The following is a 21,064-nucleotide window of genomic DNA, read 5'->3' on the forward strand; positions in this document are numbered from 1 at the left end:
TCTATCCACTACTTGCTTCTATTGGGTATAAAGCACTTTGTAATACTTTACTGGCTGTGGAATTCTACAGATTCCGGAAAATCATAATCCTCCCCTCTACCTCCCATGATCTTTTGTAAAAATCTGGGGTATTTTGGAAAATTGAGCTCTGTATAATAAAAAAGGATAATAATACATATGATTTAAATATAAATACAGTACCTCATGCTTTATAACTTTTTCCCCACAATAATCAAATCAGAAAGGTTTTGTTATTGTTCAGTCATTGTGAAGTAGAGAATTATGAATGTAGTAGAAACAAATTCTGTAATCTTAAATGCTGTTAAATCTTGTTAAATGGGTGGAGAGTCTTTGCTCTTGAGATGTAGTTTGACTCCTATTGTTTCATTATTTAATGTGAAATTTGTATCCTGTCTCTCCTTGACTCTGTTTTTGTATCTTATCTCCCTTTTTTCCCTTCACCTAACCTTGGCTGTAGATGTTGGTGTGTCAGGGCATGACTTGGTGAACTTGGAGGTCGAACACCTTGGGACAGGAGGGACAAGAACATAGCTTGTCATTGGAAGATACCTGCCCCAAGGTATAAGACTACTCTCCAAGTGTCACCCCTTGCTCAACCTAGCCTGGAAGAAAATTTAACAGGAATCTCTACTGCTTCTTCCCTTACTTTCCTTCTTCTTTCACTCTAGCAGGATAGATTTTTCTCATACTCTTTCTTAGGCTGTATGGAGCACCCTGGGCCTCCCCATGCCATGTGGCCAGACTAAGCCAAGTCTCATGGCTGACTTCCCGTCTCTCTCTCTCTCTCTCTCTCTCTCTCTCTCTCTCTCTCTCACACACACACACACACACACACACACAAAGGAGTCATTTTGGTGGCATCCCAAAAGGAGACTGATGTCTGGGGACACCAGTGTACTTTTATTATTCTAGCTAAAAGTATTTACAAATTGCATGTAAATTTTTATCGATGTTTTTCCGAGTTTATGATGAAAAGAAGCTAACAATGACCACATAAGTTTCCTAACATCATTAGCAAATGTTTATCAGTTATTTGTCAAGTGTCTGAAATCAGATTTGAACTCAGGTCCTCCTGACTTCAGGGTTGGTACTCTATCTACTGTACCATGTAGATGCCCTGAATGTGAGACAATCAGGGATAAGTGACTGCCTTGCATCTAGGGCCATCTCCAGTCAATATGATCCATATCTGGTCACAGGACCAAAAAGCTCCAGAGGAGAAAGTGAGACTTATGACTTAACACAGCACTCCCTCACTCAAGTCCAATTCACATGCATGCCATGGCATCACCTCTCTGATGGCATGGTCTTCAAGAATGAAGGACAAAATCATCATCATCAGTTAATTAATTGAGCTGGATCACACATTATTAGCAGTTAATAGTTTACTACATTTGGGGGACCCAGAAACATTTTGTAATTGTTTCCCAGATTTTGGGGGACACATAAATCATTACTAGTTGTTTACCAAACTTAGGAGGAATATATGTCATTGCTAAATTTTATGATTTGTGTTAAAATTGTATCTTCTAGTCTCCCAATCACCTTCCCTGTTCTAATTAGTATTTTAAGTTTATAAGTAGCTACAATAAAGTAACAATAGTGGGAAGTAAGATTGCAGGTCATTTACAGAATAGCCCATAAATTTAGAGGGTAAAATGGTTGCTTGCCAATTGTAGAATAATTTAGGGGAGCACAGAGCAACTGGAAATTGTTTTATAAATTAATTCAAGTCACATCTAGAGACTATATGTTATGCCAGGGGAAGTCATCTTGGACTTTACTGTAAAGGTCCCTCTGTCTTACTAACTGCTCCTGATCTAAAAACCTCAGATAAGTTCCATATATCTGCACTAAGACCAGTAGAACACCCCCAAATGTTGTGCCAATGAATTAACTCTGAAGTGTTCCTGATAACTTTGTGATAATGTGGATACAAACTAACCTTAAAGATAAGAATTATTACATTCCCCACTAAAATTCAATTAAGAAAGAGATCCCCCAAAAGACCCCCAAAAATATTCTTTCACAGTCTACAAGTCAATATCACTCAAATGACTAACGTGATCTCTGGCTATATAAGTGACTTTCTGTGCCTTCCATCCTTTTCTCCACAGTACCTGCCTTCCTCCACCATCCCATCCTCTGTCCCCACACTGTCTACAGCTGAATCTCTTCCCTCTCTCACCATACTATTTGCTTCTGTACTCTCTGTAACTTATTAAAACGTGATTTAAGCATTGCTCTCCACTTGCTGCCATTGCGGCTTTTCCCAACAAGAATCCTGTGGACCTGCCCCCCCCCAATTTCATCCAGAGCGAATCCTTTGTGGTCCCATTCCCTAAATTAATTGGCAATTTACTGCTTAAGTTTTTAAATCTCTGTTTATCTTTTATTTAGTTAAAACAACTTGCATCAAAACTATTAAGTTTCAAAATTGAAGCTTTAAAACAAATTGAAGTTGCTCATCCTTTCTTAAAATGCTTATTCATATGGGACTTACTAACAGCTGAATTTTTTCCACAAAACTATAACCAGGGTAGGGAAATCTGTATTTCGTCTTAGGGTACCAAAATTTATAGGGAAGTAATAGAAACTGAAGACCTTTAATGAAATGGGATTTTAACATAAGTAATGTTTTCCTATTTTTTTTTTAGGATTTTTCCAAGGCAATGGGGTAAAGTGGCTCACCCAAAGGCCACACAGCTAGGTAATTATTAAGTGCCTGAGGCTGGATTTGAACTCAGGTCCCCTGACTCTAGGACCAGTGCTCTATCCACTGCACCACCTAGCTGCCCCTGTAATGTTTTCTATTGCTGGGAATGTCTAAACAAAATCTAAATGATCATTTGTAGTAGAATAAATGTCTATTCAGGTATAGTGGGAGTAGATGACCCCTGGAATTAATAACTACTAATATCATATTTCAGGCACCACTACAACTATATCTTGGACTCCGTCTATCTCTATCACATCCATATGGATTGGGTTTCTTCTGCAGCTTACATGAATAGAAAAACTTTTTTCATATCACACCACTTTATGCCAGTTCAGTCTTCTTAATTTATGTCCCCCCATTCTCCAGCATCTTTCCCTTGCTACCAGCAGACATTCAGTAGATATGACATTTGTTTTTACCCTTGAAAACATCTGAGAAAATAACGGAAATTATTTGGATTCTGAACTTTACATAGTAGGCTAAAGGATTCTCCTAGACTAAATAAAACAGTACAGAATCTTGGAGATTGAAAATCATCTATCCCAAACCAAATACCTCTTCAAAAAGTTATCATTCAGTTTGTTTAAAAATTACTACTCATTGACCACCAGATGGTATAATGGATAGAATGTTGGGCCTAGAGTCAGAAGACTCATCTTCCTGAATTCGAATTTGTTATCAGATACTTAACTAGCTCAGTGACCCTAGACAAGTCACTTAACCCTCTTTGTCTCAGTCTTCTCTTCTGCAAAATGAGCTGAAGAAGAGTATGACAAACCATTCAAGTATCTTAGCCAGAACCCCAAAATGGGGTCATGACAGAAAAATGACTCAAAATCAACAGTGAGTCATCATAATCATGGGAAACAGCTAGGTGATCTAGTGGATAGAGCACTGGCTTTGGGAGTCAGGGAATGGAGTTCAAATATGACCTCAGACACTTGACACTTACTATGTGACCTTGGGAAAGTAACTTAATCCTGATTGCTTCACATCCAGGATCATCTTCAGTCAACTTGATTCATATCTGGCCACTGGACCCAGATGGCTCTGGAGGAGAAAGTGAAGCTGGTGCATTATCATAGCACCTCCTTACTCAAATTCAATATATGTGCTTGTCATGGCATCAATTCCCTCATGTCATGGTCTTCTTTGAGAATGAAAGACAAACATTAGTCATTGGAAAGTATGCTTTTGAAGTAGTTCAATGCCAAATTTGAATAATTTTAATTGTTAGAAAATTTTTGTTTCTATTATGCTGAATCAAAATTAAAAAAATCTTTTCTCTATGAAACTTTTATCCATTGTTTCTACTTCCATATTCTGGGGCTGAATATATTTATCCAAGCAGAATAAATTCAATTTTTAATAAACTTCATTTTCCATATATTATGCCTTCGAATAATTGTTTAAAAAAAACTGTCATTGCTTATTTTCAAAACATCCCTCCGGCCATTCAACCTGTGTTCAAATGCCATGTTTGCCAGACACCATTAGGATTTCCACCCTCTGGATATAAGCCAGTGTTTTAATGTCTTCTTAAATCAGTTATCTACAAATAGGCACTATATGTCACTTGACCAAAGGAAAGTAATTACAGTAGTAAGTATCACTTCTCTCATGCTGGTACTGTACTCTTTTCTAGAAAATTTGTCTTTGCTTTATCTTCCTCATTATTTCTCTTCCCTTACAGGCCATTCTGAATTTTATTTTCTACTAATAGACTATCATGTTTCTTGTTCCTTTTTTCATTTTCTTCTGTCCTTTAAAAGAATAGGGTTCTGAATACTAGGTTTAAGTTCCCTCTTCTATCATACATTTTTATTGCCTATGAAGATCTTAGACATCCTCCCTAATTTCAGTTGTACATTATTCTGAAAAATATCAATTTATGAAGGAAGTAATAGTACATGGAGGCAGTTTTTGTATAGTAAAAGTCCCCAGGTATCCAAAGTCCTGAGGCTCAGTTCTACTCATTCTGTCTCCATTCCTAAGGCCATATAATCTATTAATGGTTCTGTTTACCATCTACCACTCTGGATTGCCTTTAGAAAGTCAGGTTTCACTTCCCCTAGAATAGAATGTCTTTCACAGGGTTACAGCACCTTTTCAGAGGAGGTAATCACCTAATTATCATATTTCTCTAAGACACCCATTAGGATGTCCTTTTCTCTAGAGACATGAATCTTCCATCTCATGCATATGTTAATTGGTATTATTTTTTCCCTTTCTGGGGGTGTCTGCCCTTTTAGTCACCCTATAATATTCCAGTAGCTTACATTGATGACAAACTAAAGCAATTTTCATTCCTTCCTTATTTGCTTATGGACTTGTCAGGGAAGTACAACCCTTTGTTCCTTATCTCCTCTATCCATATTAACACACCTTCATATTCTATGGTTCCACGGAATACTCATTCATTTTTACTTCTTTTCTGATTGTGAATTTCCCTTTAAATCATTAGGCTTTGGTCCCTTTGTTTCCTTGATTACCTTGCTTGCCCCACAGATCAATAACTTCTACTTTAAAATATAATTTATAAACTATTTCCTGATCACATGCCCAACACGATAAAGGGCCATTCATTTCACCAGTCCCCATCAACTGTCCCAAAACTCACACAGAGGAATTATGCACCAGAGGCAGAACAATTAAAGGTGAACACATAGGAAAAGAAAATAAGAAGCCCTCAAAAATGTAAAAACCTATATAAATTAATAGTGCTGAATATTCATTATTAATTACCCACATATACACTCATCTCCAATATTCACACGTATACACCCCTCCATTCTCTATTAACCTATGGGTTTCTCTCCTGGTACAAAGAGGTTGTTAACAACTAACACTCTGCACATATACCACTGCACTGCAATAAACAGCAGACATTGAGATAAGAAAAGGTAAGGCGGAATCCAGGAAGAAAAACTAAGAATTCTTTCTGACTGAGATGGGTCTCTAATTTAGAGAACCCCAAGTCTTTAGATACTCAACCTGGAACATGTACCCCATCCTCTTCTAAGGAAAAATTAAGGAACAAAAGGGAATTAAGGTAAAGAGGCCAATGTGCATGGATGCACAAGACTTGAGGAAATGACTGAGAAAACCTCAGAAGGCCACTTGGGGAAGGTATCAAGGTTTGTAAAATATAACTTTTCTTATTAGAAAGGATACTTTGAAAGCATTTCAGTACAATTCTGGTATTATGACTACTATCAAGGGAGGAGGTGTCAAAAGGAAAATACAAGAGAAAATAAAGACAAGAGCCCTAAAACGACCAAACAAAAGTTTCACGATGTAACATTCCAATCAAAAATCTAAAGCACAAGCAGATTATTCAGTTGAGAGGATATTAAAATTAAAAGGCTGGGTATTAGACTATTTAAAAGATGGAAATCTTCCCTAAATATATATTACTATGGGGAAACTGAACCAATTACTGATAATATAGGGAACTCTTCGTAATTCAAAGAGAAATGAGAAATTTAAGAGGAACAACTTAGCAGGGAACTAATTGTTGTTGTTCATTCATTTTTCAATTGCATTCAGTTCACTGGGATCCCATTTGGGCTTTCCTTAGAAAGTACAGCAAAATGTTTTGCCATTTTCTCTCCAGCTCATTTTATAGATGAAGAAGGATATCCAGGGGCACACAATTAATAAATATCTGAATCTGAATTTGAACTCAGATCTTTCTAACTCTAGATACTGCAGTCTATCCACTGTCCAGAAAGTCCATCTAACTGTCTAGAAAGAATTAAAATCAGAAACAAATTTCTGCACAACGCAAATAATTGTCAAATTAAAAAGTTTTTATAATATAGCCAGAAGCAAAAAAGAAGCAGGAAACAAAATTTTGGAATTCTAATACACTGAAGCAAAGGACAATCTAGAAGAGAAGAAGCAAAAGGCAATGATGCTAACATAGCACATTATCTCTATCTTTAACATCATTGATATTGAAGAATGTCTATGTAGAGATCAATTTAGAAGTTGTAGTTCTCATAGTAAAATATGAGAAATTTAAAAACCCTAAAGACCCTATTCCCCAAAATAAAACAAAACTGTCCAGAACTTCTGAATACCAAAAGCAATGCACCAATCTAAAAAATCCATAGATCACCTCCAGAAAAATGCTTTAATGCTTTAAATTTTAGGATATATAGTAAAGCTACTAACTCCAATGACAAAAAACATCTACAAGCAGTCAGGACAATAAATAAAGGAAGAGGGGATTTAAATACCATGATATGATACTATTCCTACTGGAAAACACACAAAGGAACAGAATTATATATTCCAGAAACAAGGGAAGTTATGATACAATGCAAGGAAAAGACAATGAAAATTTAAACATTTCTAATGAAAGAAAAGATATAAACATATTCAATAAAAAGTGCCATTGAAAGCATTTAAAAAATATTCAGACTATGTTAAAAACACTAAACAACAAAAACACAGAAAGGAAAATAAGTAACTAGTGAAATAAATTACATATTTATAGAGAATGTTTTTAAATTTTTTTTAAATTTAAAAAGGAACTAAAATATTTCTTTTTACAACTATACAGAAGGATAAAGATGAAAGCAGAATTTAAAGAAATAGAAGTGACAGATGATAATTTTACCCCATAACCCACTTACAGGTGAATCAATGAATTTTATGTATCTAACTTACATAATGGGAGTCTTATGTTTGAAAACTAAGGAAGAGACACTATGGTGGAACCAATATGGTGACATGAAGCTAGGACATTTTCCTGAAAGAATTTTAAATGGAAACCTTCACACAGACCTAAAGTTACAGATCCCCCACAAAAAAACCAAAGTGAAACAAATTCTAAAGGTATCGTAAAAGGAACTTTGATAAAGGTCTGTCTCACCAAAATAAAGGGGGAGTATAATCCAGCATAGGCAGGATAGTGGGAAAGCCTGCAAGACTCTTAACCACAGCAGAGCTCAGGTCAAGGATCAGCAAGCTATCTTTGCAATGGACCAGCAGTGAGGGTCTTAATCCCAGATCAGAATACAAACTTCAAGCCTTGCAAATGCTGGTACAACTGATAGACTGAGTTAGGCTATCCTAATAGAGGGAACAGACCGTTACATAGGCAATGCAATAGGCATAGGGACCAAATCTCAGTCCAAATACAAGTCATGGGACTATATTCTCTCTGACCCAGGAACTCAGCTCAAGTATCAAAATACGCAAAAAAACCCAAAAAAGTATATTGACCATAGATAGTTACCATTCTGATAGGCATAATAAAAATGCCATCTCAGAAGAGGAAAGCAGTGACAAAATACCTACATGTGAAGCCTCAAATGAGTTTATGAAGTGACTTCATCCAAATAGACCTCTTGGAAGAGCTCAAAAAGGATTAAAAACCAAAGAATAGAGGAAGAAGAAAAGGGGAAAAAAAGAAATTAGAATCCAGAAGGAGAATTATGAAAAAATGACTGAAGAGACACTCCTTTAAAAGTAAAATTGGTCAAATAGAAAGGTAAATTTACTTCTTTACAAGAAATAATGACCAACTAGAAAAGAAATTAACTCATAAAAAATAAAACCCTAAAAAAATTAGAATTGGACAAATGGAAACTAATAATTCTATGAAACAACAAGATTCCATCAAACAAAATCAAAAGGCTCTCCATTGTGTCCCCATTCCTGGCACCACCCCCTTCACTCCCTACTTTTCAGCTTCCATCTGTGTGCTGTCTTCTCCTATTAGAATGTAAGTTCTTTGAGGGGTGGGACTATCTATTTGTATTGGTATTCATATCACCAGCTCTTAGCACAGGACCTGGACCACAGCAGTACTTAATAAATGTTTATTTTTTTTTTTTAGATTTTTCAAGGCAATGAGGTTAAGTGGCTTGCCCAAGGCCACAAGGCTAAGTAATTATTAAGTGTTTGAGGTCGGATTTGAACCTAGGTACTCATGACTCCAAGGCCAGTGCTCTATCCACTGCGCCACCTAGCCACCCCTAAGTCATTTCTTTTCACTTGCTGGGTCTTAGCTTCTTTATCTTTTTTTTTTTTGCAAGGCAAACGAGGTTAAGTGGCTTGCCCAAGGCCACACAACTAGGTAATTAATAAGTGTCTGAGACCTGATTTGAACCCAGGTACTCCTGACTCCAGGGCCAGTGCTTTATTTACTATGCCACCTAACCACCCCTATAAATGTTTATTGGGTGACTGAGTCTTCCCTCCCCCCAGAAAGTCAAATGAAATCTGAACACTACAATGCAAGAAATATGAGGAAAATCTCCAGAACTTCTGAAAACTAAAAACAATTCAATCAAAATAAAAATTTGCCAATCAAAAGAATCCACAGATTTACAAACTAAAAGAGAAAATAAATAGGCACAATCCTTATATATCAAACTCCAAGAAAAATAGTGGCTAAATTGAATAATTCCAGGGACAAACACCAAGCTATGCAAGTGAGTAGGGGAAAACACCTTGAAATATAAAGGAAAGGAAATTTGAATAAAACAATATTATTCTGTACTCTTTTAGAAACTGAAAAATTAATGGACCAATGTGTTCTGAAAAACAAATAAACATAAGATGGAATCCAAGGAGACATAACCTGTAAACCTGAATCTATCTTCAATTTAAAAAGATAGACATCATATAAAAGAAAGGCATTTGAAATGCTCCTACCAAACTTGAGCAGCTTATATGCTGATATGCTGATAACAAATTCAAGAAAAGTAAAAAAAAAAGTAAAAAAGTAAAAAAAATACGCTACCCAAGAAAGAAAAACATAGCAAAAGATTAATATACCTGGAGGGGAGGGGAAGATAGTCATGGGGTTAAAAAATGACAACAAAATAAATTAAAAATAGAGAAACCATTAACAATTTCTTTCTAAAAACAAGGGAGACAAGAATAAATGTGAAAATTAAATAAAAGTGATTGTGGACCATCTTTAGACTCAATGGACAACACCTAATAGCACTCCACATAGCAATGAATCAACATGTTTGTTCTTTGGGGAAGACGGGTTCTTTGGTTGAGTTTGTAGGACTAAATTTCAGATTTAAAGGATATTTTATATAGATTTAAAAAAAAACCCAAAAAGTAGATCACTGGAAATGAATAAAGGAATAATTAAAATAGTGAAACTCGATGACCTGGAGGAAATTAGGGTTGGATCAATATCTGACATCATATTCCCCAAAATAGTCCAAAGAGAATGTGAACTGAATATTGTAGCTCACACCATACAGAAATTAGGAGAAAAATAGATAATGTATTTTTCACAGCTTTGGATAGGAAATGAATTCTAAACCAAATCAAAGATAGAGGCAATTATAAAAGATGAAACAATTTTGATTACATGAAATTGTTAAAAAGACTTTACATAAATAAAATTAATGCATTAGAATAAGAAGGGAACTAGTTGCCTGGGAAACCTCTTGTACCAATTATTTCCTGATAAGGATTTACTGTCTAAAATGTAAAATCATTCAACAGAAATATGGAAGAGTAAAAGTCATCTCCAATAGTCAAAAAATATAAAGAATTTCAAAAGAAAAAATTTGCATACTTTTAGCAATATGTGAAACAATGTTCCAAATCATTAATAATAAGAGAAAAGAAAATCAAAACAACACCGAAGTTTTTTACCTCATACCCTGCAAATTGTCAAAGATAATGAAGAAGGGAATAAGAACTAAAGGGATGGTGGAAAGACAAACACATTAATGCTGTTATAGGAGCTCTGATAACTATCAACCAATATGCAACCGTTCTGGAAAGCATATGTATTTCTGCAAATGTATTTATGTATATAAATTAAAATGTTTGTACTTTTAGACTCAAAGATTTCACTGCAAGTCACATTTCCCAAGGAAATAATTGACAAAAGAAAAGTAATATAAATAATAAAATGGTTATAGCAGAATATTTTCATGTGTACATACATGTGTGTGCACGAATTGAAGGAATTAAAGATAAAGTAGATATACATTGGGTCATGGCTAGACAATTGTTACTAATGAATTGATGAATTGAATGGTATATTACTGTAAGAAATTCTGTAAAAAATGTAAAAATGAATATAGAGGTGCAAGACAAATAAACTAATGCAAAAGCTGATACAAAGTGAAGTAGAAAAATATAAACAACATACTCAAGGTGAAAATGAAAATTGAAAAATTGAAAAATAGTAAAAATTAAATGATGTAAAAGTACAAAGAAAAAACAGTCCATAAGAAGGGATAAGAAGATATTTCTCTCAAGTCCTTTGCAAAGATTGGCATTCACAGTTGTGAAAAATGACCTACAACAAATTTGCCTATAAAAGAATTATCTGATATAACATCAGTATAACTAATAATTTAAATATTTTTCTCTTTTTCTTTGCTTTTTATTTTATTATTGTTTGGATGTGAAGGCCCTCTGTAAAGACATAGTGGGAAAGATTCAGAGGTAAATTCATGACAATGAATAAACAAGATTTATCAATAAAAATCTTTTTGTTATTAATGGATAACTCCTAGAATTCTTTTTATTGCATGGTAATTTTACCTTTTCTGTCTTTCAGTTTTATTTTTTTGGAGTGCTTACCAATTAAGCAATCTGCTCATTTTTCTGTTGCTGGATTTGTTTTTCTTTCTTTGTAGAAATGTCTCAATCAGCTCTCTTTTGTTGTATACTTCCTTTTTTCATTGACGCTTAAGGCTCAGGGTAAGAAAATTTTATTTTGAATTTGACTTTGAACTTTTCCCCTCTTTAGACTATACTGTACTCTTCCATTCTCTTCACTAATTTCTCAGCGCTATTCTAATTGTCTTTCAAGTTGTAAAATATATTGATTGCTTATTGCAATTTATTCAGTAAATGTTTTAGAATATGTTTTTGTTTTGCTTGGTTGTTTTATTGTTGGGGAGGGGAGTTTCTTGTGGTACTTTGTAGATTCAATTGACCAAAGCTTTATAGTCTATACTGAAAATTCTAAATAGTTGCATTTTTTCCTAGAGTATATGTTTCCTATATTTTTAAATAATCATGTTCTTATAGAACACCAATCTCTTAAGTTTTCCCTGTGCATCATAGCTTGGAGGTGAGTTGGTAGAGTTTTTATTTCTCTCAGTTTTTGTTTTTCAGCATTTTTTTATTTTAACTATTTTGTGAATATTTTTTCTCTTTCAGATCTACTTCTCCAGAGAAATCCACAATATTGTATTTCTTCCTACACTACTGTTTACTTTTTTAATTTTATCCTGAACTCCTACTTAAATGAATTTCCAATTGCTTCTTTTAGAGTCTTTACTTCACTTTTACATCATTCCAGTACTGTTTGCTGAGGAATCTTCAGAAATTTCTCTCATCAGGTAATACTGCTTCACCCTCCTTTGTGTTAATCAGTCAGTAAACATTCATTGGTGCTAGAGATTTTTTTTTAAAGGCACAAAACAGGGGCAGCTAGGTGGCACAGTGGAATCAGTAGTACCGAGTTCATATCTGGGCTCAGACACTTAATAATTACCTAGCTGTGTGGCCTTGGGCAAGCCACTTGACTCCATTGCCTTGCAAAAACTAAAATTTTTAAAAAAAGGCACAAAACAATCCCTGTCTTCAAGAAACCCACAATAAAATGTTATAATTCTTGTTCTATTTGCTTTGGGTTTTTTTATTGTATTTTTTTCATGATCCCTGCGGTTGATTTATCTAGATGTGCTCTAGCTTTTTCTGTAATTCAGGTTTTTGTCTCAACTCTGCCTCACTCCCTGCCCCACAGACTCAGTTGCCCTTCTGAGTCCAATGCAGACAATACCCAGAATTCCCTTCTCTCCGAGAGAGGAAATGGCTAGGAGCCGTTTCCTGTTCCCATTCCGTGACTGTATTACTGCACGTGATGGCTGGATTTCCCTTTTAGCACTGGGCGCCACCTCCTGCCCCTCCCCGCAGTTTCCACTCTGGCGAGACAGGGACCCGTATTTTTGCACTTCCGGGTTTCGCACTTCCGGTCCCCCTGCATAGTGGATGAGGAAACCCCGTGGTGAGAGGGCGCCTTTCCTGGCTGCGGAGGCCAGGGTGGGAGGGCCGCCAGGGCCTAGTGATGGAGGGCTGGGGCCATCTCCTGGGCGACCAAGCGAGTCCTCCTGAGGCCCCGAAGGCGTCAACATCCCGGAGAATTAACGCTGGAAATCCCTGACCTTCCTCCAAGACATGAGGCCACAACCCCCAGGGGGGCCCTGCGGGTGGCGAGCCCCAGCCGCCTTCTGAGGCCTGCGGGGAGGCTGCCATGGAACACCGAAGCGGGCTGTTTGGCAGCGTCCCCTCCACCTGAAGAGCAGGCTGGGCTTGGCGAGGCTCTGGGGGCCCGTAAGGTGGGAACGTGCCCCAAAGGCGTATCATCAGGCTGTGTGTGTCTGTTTTACCCAATACTGGTTTATATCTTCTTTATCTGATGAGCTTAATTATAATTACTTTGTATGTGGAACGTTATACTTCATTTTCCTAGACTTTACGTTATAGCAATTTCGGGAATGCAAAATTTTACCACATTGCTAGATTGGTGACCTTAAAGATGTTTCATCCTATACATATGTGTGTATGTCTATGAATGTGTAAATGCCTGTAAGTATACATACATGTATATACACACCTGTATCATTACATAGATATATGTATCTGTGTAATGGCATGAACATGCAAACAAACATGCACATAAATGCATGCATATATGCATACTTATATGGATATTTACATATAGCCTAGGATGGAACAGGTGTAAAATCATCTAACAATATGGTAGAATTTTACTTTCCCCAAATTGCAGTAAGGAAAGGTATAGGGGAATGAGAGAATATTTGGAGGATCACACTCCTTCAGAGTGGGCTGCCCTCCTAATGGAAGAAAAGAAGAATTATTTCTTCAAACAGTATTCACTGCAAGAGAAATTTCCCTGTTTGGAGGAGGATGTCATGTTGACAAATAAATGGGATACCAAAGTAAAAGGTATCGATAAAAATTCAAAAGAAACAACAACCAAGGAAAAAAAAAACCCAAACATCAAAACAAAACCTGAAACTGAACAAAAGAGAATTCCAGTAAAGAAAAGGTGTAGTCATCTGAAGAGATCGTACACAAATCATCTAATTTCAATTTTATTCAGATATGGGCAGAAAATTGAAGTAACAGAGGCTGAATGCTGGCTATGACCATAAGAGATAGACTAGAAAGCTGGGTGAATTCCACCATGACATTTGATGCTGATAATTGCTAGCAGTTATATGCTAGCACTTGGTTTGCAAAACACTACAAATATCATCCCCACAACCCTGAGACATTTGAAGATATTATGAGGCAAAAAAGAAGTTAAGGGATTTTTCCAGTAATACTCAACCTGTTAAGTTTGAGACAGAATTTGAACTCAGGTCTTCAGGTCCAATACTCTACCCACTGTGCAAACCACTTACTCCACACATGATTTAAAGTCTTAAAGTTCAGCCAAAAATGATCAATTTTTCAAATAATACATCATACTTTAAGTATGGCTACCCATTCATATTTGTGGGAAATTGGAGGGTATGACTGATGTCATTGATAGAGTTTGCCAGTTCAATATGCTTCTATAATTTGATATGGAAGCCAGAATAACAACCACAATATTAGCTTGCCTGTTGTCTAGGATTAAGAAGGTAACTGTTCTGTACTGGTAAATTGTTTTCTGCTATATTATAGTCAGCTCTGGGTAGCACATTTTGGGAAAGACAGATAAATTAGAGAAAATGCAGATGGTGATGGTCTCAAGGGCTGTCCATATGAAGATACTATAAATATTTAGCTTAGGGGGGAATGTTCGAGTTTGGTGGAGTGGGGAATGCAAAAAAAAGTGTTAAAGTATGAGAAGACTTCCTCTAAAGATCAATTTCTCCCTCTGATCTTCTCCCTCACTGAAATTTATCTAACTTTTTAAAGTTCATAAACTTTGAACCTCATGATAACTTTGTGAGGTATAATCTGTAGGTATGACTATACTCATTTTAGAGACTAGGTAACTGGCAGCATAGCCTATAAATATTTGTGTGAGATTCAGGTTAGATCTTGCTGGTTCTAGGCCCAACTTCATATCATTATGTCATCTACCCTTTTGGGTTATGAAAGCCTTCAAATTCCAGTTGATTCCCTGTAACCATGCTGATTCTTCATATGGTTAATTTGTGTGTTTGTATGTGTGTGTGTGTGTGTGTGTGTGTGTGTGTGTGTGTGTGTGTTTGTGTGTGTGTGTTCTATTTAAATATGTATCAGATGAGACGACCCCCTGGCATTCCAAATGCAGTTCTTTTTTTTTCATTGAGTTGATTGATTCATTTTAATTACATAAAGCAAACAAAGTTTTTTTAGGGTAAGCTAGTGGCACAGTGGATAGAACATCGGCCCTGGAGTCAGGAGTACCTGAGTTCAAATCCGGCCTCAGACACTTAATAATTACCTAGCTGTGTGGCCTTGGGCAAGCCACTTAACCCCATTGCCTTGCAAAAACTAAAAGAAAAAAAATGTTGTTTTAAAGTCATGTAGATTGACCTCCAAAGAGTAACTTTTTCCTCTGCTCATGGGGGATCAGTATATTCTACTGACTCTTAGAATAAATAGGTATTGCCCAAGAAATTGGCCCCATGTGTTTGAGCTTCACTTCTTAAGTTTATATCTGAACCACAAAATTGGAGAGTTAGGATAACCTCACTTCTCATTACTTATTATGCCAGATCAGTACCTATTCCTGGAATTTCTGCCTTGTAATCATGACATCACAAAGACTTGGGAATTCTGATGTTTTCACATCCTGTGGAAAGGTATAGAATTGAATTTTCTCTATGTCTGAAAATGCCCTGCTCTATTGAGATTCAACAGACATTCATCCTCTCTTCCTTTGTGTGACTTTCTTTAGTGAATTAATTGTTTTAATCATTGGTAGGTTAGTGAAGATTTTCTCAAGAAAAATGTAATTTCTTCAAGGTAAGTGAGAATTTAAAATAACTTAATTATTTATTTGGCAATTCCTAACTGGAAGATTTGGCATTAATTAATGGTGAGAAAAAAGGTTTATTCTTCTCATGAGTTAAGCTGGATCACAGTGCCTCTGATATAATCCCTCAATGATGGTGATTGATTAAAGAAACTCTGCCATGACTACTGAGTAACCACATATGGCAGAGAAGGCATTTCTACTCCTACCTCCAAAAAAGTTTTGTTGCTCATTTGGGGAATGAGTGTGGATGATAATGGGTGTTTTCAAAAGCAGAAGTAGTTATAGCTTTTTTAGTGTCTTAGCATGAGAGGGTGCTAGAGGCTGTGGGAGGCCTTAAACCAATCCAAATGATATTATATAATCACCCTCTTTCTACCACTAATCCAATGACATTCACTGACTTCCAGGTATCTAATTCTTATACCTTTCTCTAAGACTTCAGAATTCAATTTTCTTCACCTAACCACAACTTATTATCATTCTTGGGAATGGTATTTTTGATATTAAGAGTAGTGATCCCTCTAACAGTCTACCTTAATACATTCTTAAAACTCAACTCCTCAATCTACACCTCAAGTCCACTGTACCTCCACATCAGTATGACTTTAACTTAGATCTTACAATTAACTTGAATTAGACTCTTTAAGTAAAACTTCATTTTCTTGCACTTCTCACATTTCCTCGTTCTCATCAAAGTCACTCCTCATCATGGCTTTCCAGATAGTTCTTTTGATTTTCCCATTCTCCCTCTCTCTAGCTTCATTTAACTAAGGTCAAATTATGTGTTATAAGCCATTTCCCTGATTCAATTCCATGGAATGAACATTTTCTTTTTCTTCTCCTACCTCTCTGACTGACTCTTCTCCTATCACTTCTTCCAAATCTCTTAATTCTCAACAATTTTGTCCTTGACTCACTTTCTTTTCTCTTAGGAATCTTAATCCACTCAATTTTTATATCTCAGTTCGATAATAAGCCCCATTCCCTTCCTATTCTTTTGTTCCACATCATAAACTGCTTATTGGACATTTCAGACTGATGTCCCAAGTATATCTCCATCTCAACATGACTTAAATTGAGTTGATTATCTTTCTTCCAAAACTCTCACTATTTCCATCTGTCAATCTCTCCTGTATCAGTTGAAGTTATAACTATTATTCTAATTAGTCTCACAGGTTTGTAACAAGAGCATTAATCTGAACACTTCACTCTCCTTCATATTCAGTCAATTGCCAAATACTGCCCTTTCAGCTCTCTCACCCCGCCCTCCACCCCAACCTGTAATTTCTTATCTTTGAGTTCATTTCTCTGCTTCTGCAGCTGTCATATCCTTGATTACTGTAACAGTTGTTTCATGGTTTCCTTCTGCTAAAGCTTCTTCCCATTCCAGTCCATCGCATACAGTGCTACCAGAGGCCTTTCTTAGGCAGAATTCATACCACTCCTCTGTTCAACTAATTCTAGGAGCTCCCTGTGTCTTTTAATATAAATAGAAGCACTTCTTAGTTGTCAAAACCATTCCCTAACTTTCTCCTAACCTATCTTCCTATTCTCCTTGAACATGAAGACATGCACAAACACAGACATGTACATTCTGGGATCAACTAATAAACTGGCCTACCTGATCATGGAATCTTGTTTGCCATCTTTTTCCATTTCTCTGCATTGGTTGTTCTCCATGCTAGAATACATTGCCTCCTCTCCTCTACACCATAAAAAAGTCCTTTTTTTCCCTTCAAGTATCATCTTCATAAAACTTTTTCTCATCCTTTCAAATACTAGTGCCCTCCTCCCATACTGTCTTATATTTGTGTGTGTGTGTGTGTGTGTGTGTGTGTGTAAAAGAATATTTTGTTCAGTTTTGGTTTTATCTGATTCTTCATGACATTATCTGAGGGTTTTTTTGACAAGGAGCATTTTCCATTTTTTTCTCCAGCTCATTTTACAGATATTGAAACTGAAGTAAACAGGGCTAGTGACTTGTCCAGGATCACAGACCTAGTAAGTGCTTGAGACCAGATTTAAATTTAGGTCTTCTTGATTCTAGGCCTGGTGCTCTTTCTACCACCCTACCTAGCAAATTTATATGAAATATATACTTATATGTAACTATATACATGCAAAGGTACATGCATAAGTGTATGCTGATATTTTATATATACATAGAGAAATTGTATTTATTTTCTCCCCTAATATATGAATTTATCATCTCCCCATTAGGATACAAGCTTCTTGTGAGAAGGAATTATTTTACTCATATGTCCAATGTCTCACATAGTACCTGATGCTCAATAAATAAAATGCTTGTTGGTAGATTTACTTCTACGTTGATGACATAGAATCATATAGATCTGAGAGTCATATACATAGAATCCACAATATTTACATCTGGATGCCAGACTCATCTCTGACTGCCAGCTCGGCTTCCTTACCCAGATCACCTCAAACTCCCCGTGTCCAACATAGAATCATCTTGTTTACATTATAAATGTCTAGTCCTTTTGACTTCTCTATTGTTGTCAGTGGCAACGTCTTTCTCTCAGGCAAGCAGGCATAAAATCTCAATGTTTTTTACTATTTCTTCCCTTCATCTAATGAATCATTCAACAAGTTCCATACTGTTTTTCCCCATACATGGCAGCCTCTGTATGCCCATGGCTACCCCTTAAATAAACACAGAAAGTCATTACCACATGACCATCCTAGGCCTTTGAGTAACATGGAGCAATAAATAGCCTTCTAGTATTTTTTTAGCTTGAATTCAGTTCTTCCTTCACACACCTATACCACACTATTCTGTTGCACTGATCGGATAAGGCAGTCTCTTTGCTCAGAACAATAATATGGTTTCCTGACATCTCCTGAAGTAATTCCATACTCCTCATCTTGGCACCCCAAGCTCTCTCTGCTTTTTTCATCTTTGATATCTACTACTCCAACCACTCATTCTACATAGAGCAAATTGGACTGCTCCCCATTCTTTATTTGTATCTAATACTTGTCCTACTTTCTTTGTTTCCCCCACTTTTCTTTATTTCTGGTCTTTCTACACCCTCTTACTTCTCTTTGGAAATCTTAAATATCTCCCAAAGCTCCATGAAATATTCATCAGCCTGGCCAGTAAGGATCTTTCCTTTCACAGAGAAGTGAGTTGACACAGTGGACCAGGAATCAGGAAGACCCAAGTTCAAATGTAGCATAAGACAATAGTTTTGTGACACTGGACAAGATATTTACCCCCTGACTGCTTCAGTTTCTTCAACTATAAAATAGGGTTAATCATATCATCTTCCTCACTGAGGTGTCAGAGTGTAAAATGCTTAAGTGAAGTGCCAGGCCTATAGTAAGTATTGTATAAATGCTAACTATTATTATTGTTGTTATTGCTATTCCTCTTCTGACCTTACATAACACTTGAACCTTTCTTGCTCTTAATATGTCCTTGTTTAGAATATTATTTTAAATGTTAAATTATTTAAATTATTTTAAATTTTATAACATTTGTATATAGTTTATTTCACCCTGCTTTGAATTAAGATAAAAAGTCATCTAATAGGAAAAAAAATTCTCTGGTTATAGGACCATGACAGATTTTATATATGTGTGTATATATATATATATATATATTATATATATATATATATATATAATATATATATATCAGCCTATTTCTTGGTCACTTCAACATTTTCTTTAAAAACATGGCATAATATATAGAGATAGTAAAATTCTACAACATATACCTTCACCCATATATATATATATATACACACATATATACATATGTGTGTATATAGGCTATGATGTGTGTGTGTATGAAAGCACATGAATTGGATTTGAGTGAGGGAATGCTATGCTAAGTCACCAGCCTCACTTTCTCCTCCAGAGCCATTTGGGTCCAGTGACCAGATACAGAGCAAGATGACTGGAAATAGTCCTGAATGTAAGACAGTCAAGGTTAATTGACTTAACCAAAGTCACATAGCTAGTGCCAAATGTTTGAGGCTGAATTTCAACTCAGGTTCTTCTGACACCAGGACTGGAGTCCAGTGTGTCACCTAGCTGCCCCTGGCATGAGAGATTTGAATTTGGTTCCTAGCATACAACAGAATTCATCATGTTGACTCTGTAGACTTTCGGTTTGGTTGGCAGCCTGATATTTTTTCTTCTCCCACACTTTTCTTCAAAACTTCCCAAACACTGAGCTAGTTTTGGCAATACTTGCTTCAATCTCATCATCTGGTATACATCCCTGACTAGTATACTGCCTAGGTAACTGAAATTATCCACAATATTCAGAATGTCTCTGTTTGCTATAAGTGATGGTTCCAAGAATAGATAGTGTGGTGCTGCCTGTTGAAGAATATGTTTTAGGCATATTGATGGTCAAAGATTAGCACAAGCAGCATAGAATAGATTCATATTGTATTATGTATCATTCATAGAAGCTACATTGAGTGCACAATTATCTGTGAACAAAAAGTCACCCAAAGAAAGGGCTCACCAACTTCAGGAGAAATGCCAGGAATAAAAGAGTTTTGTATGTAATGCTCATTGATTTGACTAAGAGCTTTGATACTGTCAGTAGTGAAGGCTTGTGAAAATCACAGCAAAATTTGATTGCCTGGAGAAGTTCATCAGTATTGTAAATCAGTTTCATCATAATATTCTTGCCTGAGTTTCTGGATAATGGGCTATGCTCTTGCACTTTCCCAGTCACCAATGGAATATAGTATTAATGCATGTATATATGTTGTATGAGTGTGTATGTGTATATTATGTACATACATTTGGATGAATGTATATGAATTGCATGTTTGTATAAGTACATACTTGGGGGCAAGCTGGGTGGCACAGTGAAGAGTACCGGACCTGGAGTCCAGAGGATTTGAGATCAGACTTGACTTCAAACACTTACTAGCTGTACTACTGGGCAAATGATTTAACTCTATTTGCCTCAGTTCCTCATCTGTAAAACGAGCTGGAGAAAGAAATAAAAAACCACTCCAGTATCTTTCCCAAGAAAATGGTTTTACAAAGAGACAGGACTGAAACCAATTGAACTCCAGCAAATACAAATCTCTACCTGTGTGTATACACACCACATAATTATAATTTATTATAAAATATTATTTATATTTTATATTTCAAATAGTTTCAAACATTAGATTAGCAGCTCCCTTAATTATTTTGATTAATTTATTTTTTTTCCCTGCCTATAGTAAAATACGCAATAGAGAATAGACATCTAACTCATCAGGAAGATACAGGGTCAAGTCCAAGCTCTAAACAAAGAATATCAGATAAATCATTTGATCTCCCTGTGTCTC

The 21,064-nt window shown here is 36.0% G+C and overlaps 2 long non-coding RNA genes across 3 annotated transcripts in view; one reads left to right on the top strand and one right to left on the bottom strand.

The window, feature by feature from the left end:
• Positions 1-21,064, bottom strand: part of LOC141503497 (uncharacterized) — a 220,689-nt gene that overhangs the window by 147,744 nt on the left and 51,881 nt on the right. The window lies entirely within an intron of this gene.
• The window catches only part of LOC141503490 (uncharacterized), a 91,888-nt gene continuing 83,655 nt past the window's right edge, over positions 12,832-21,064 (top strand). Inside the window, exon 1 of one of the 2 annotated variants that reach the window (XR_012472862.1) lies at positions 12,832-13,089. This is a non-coding gene — a long non-coding RNA (uncharacterized LOC141503490). Of the gene's footprint in view, positions 13,090-15,559; positions 15,722-21,064 lie in introns of those variants that run through there. The other variant, XR_012472859.1, reaches the window with a different exon arrangement.

The sequence above is a fragment of the Macrotis lagotis genome, chromosome 1 (assembly GCF_037893015.1).
Source record: "Macrotis lagotis isolate mMagLag1 chromosome 1, bilby.v1.9.chrom.fasta, whole genome shotgun sequence".
In the NCBI taxonomy this organism is placed as follows: Eukaryota; Metazoa; Chordata; class Mammalia; order Peramelemorphia; family Peramelidae; genus Macrotis; species Macrotis lagotis.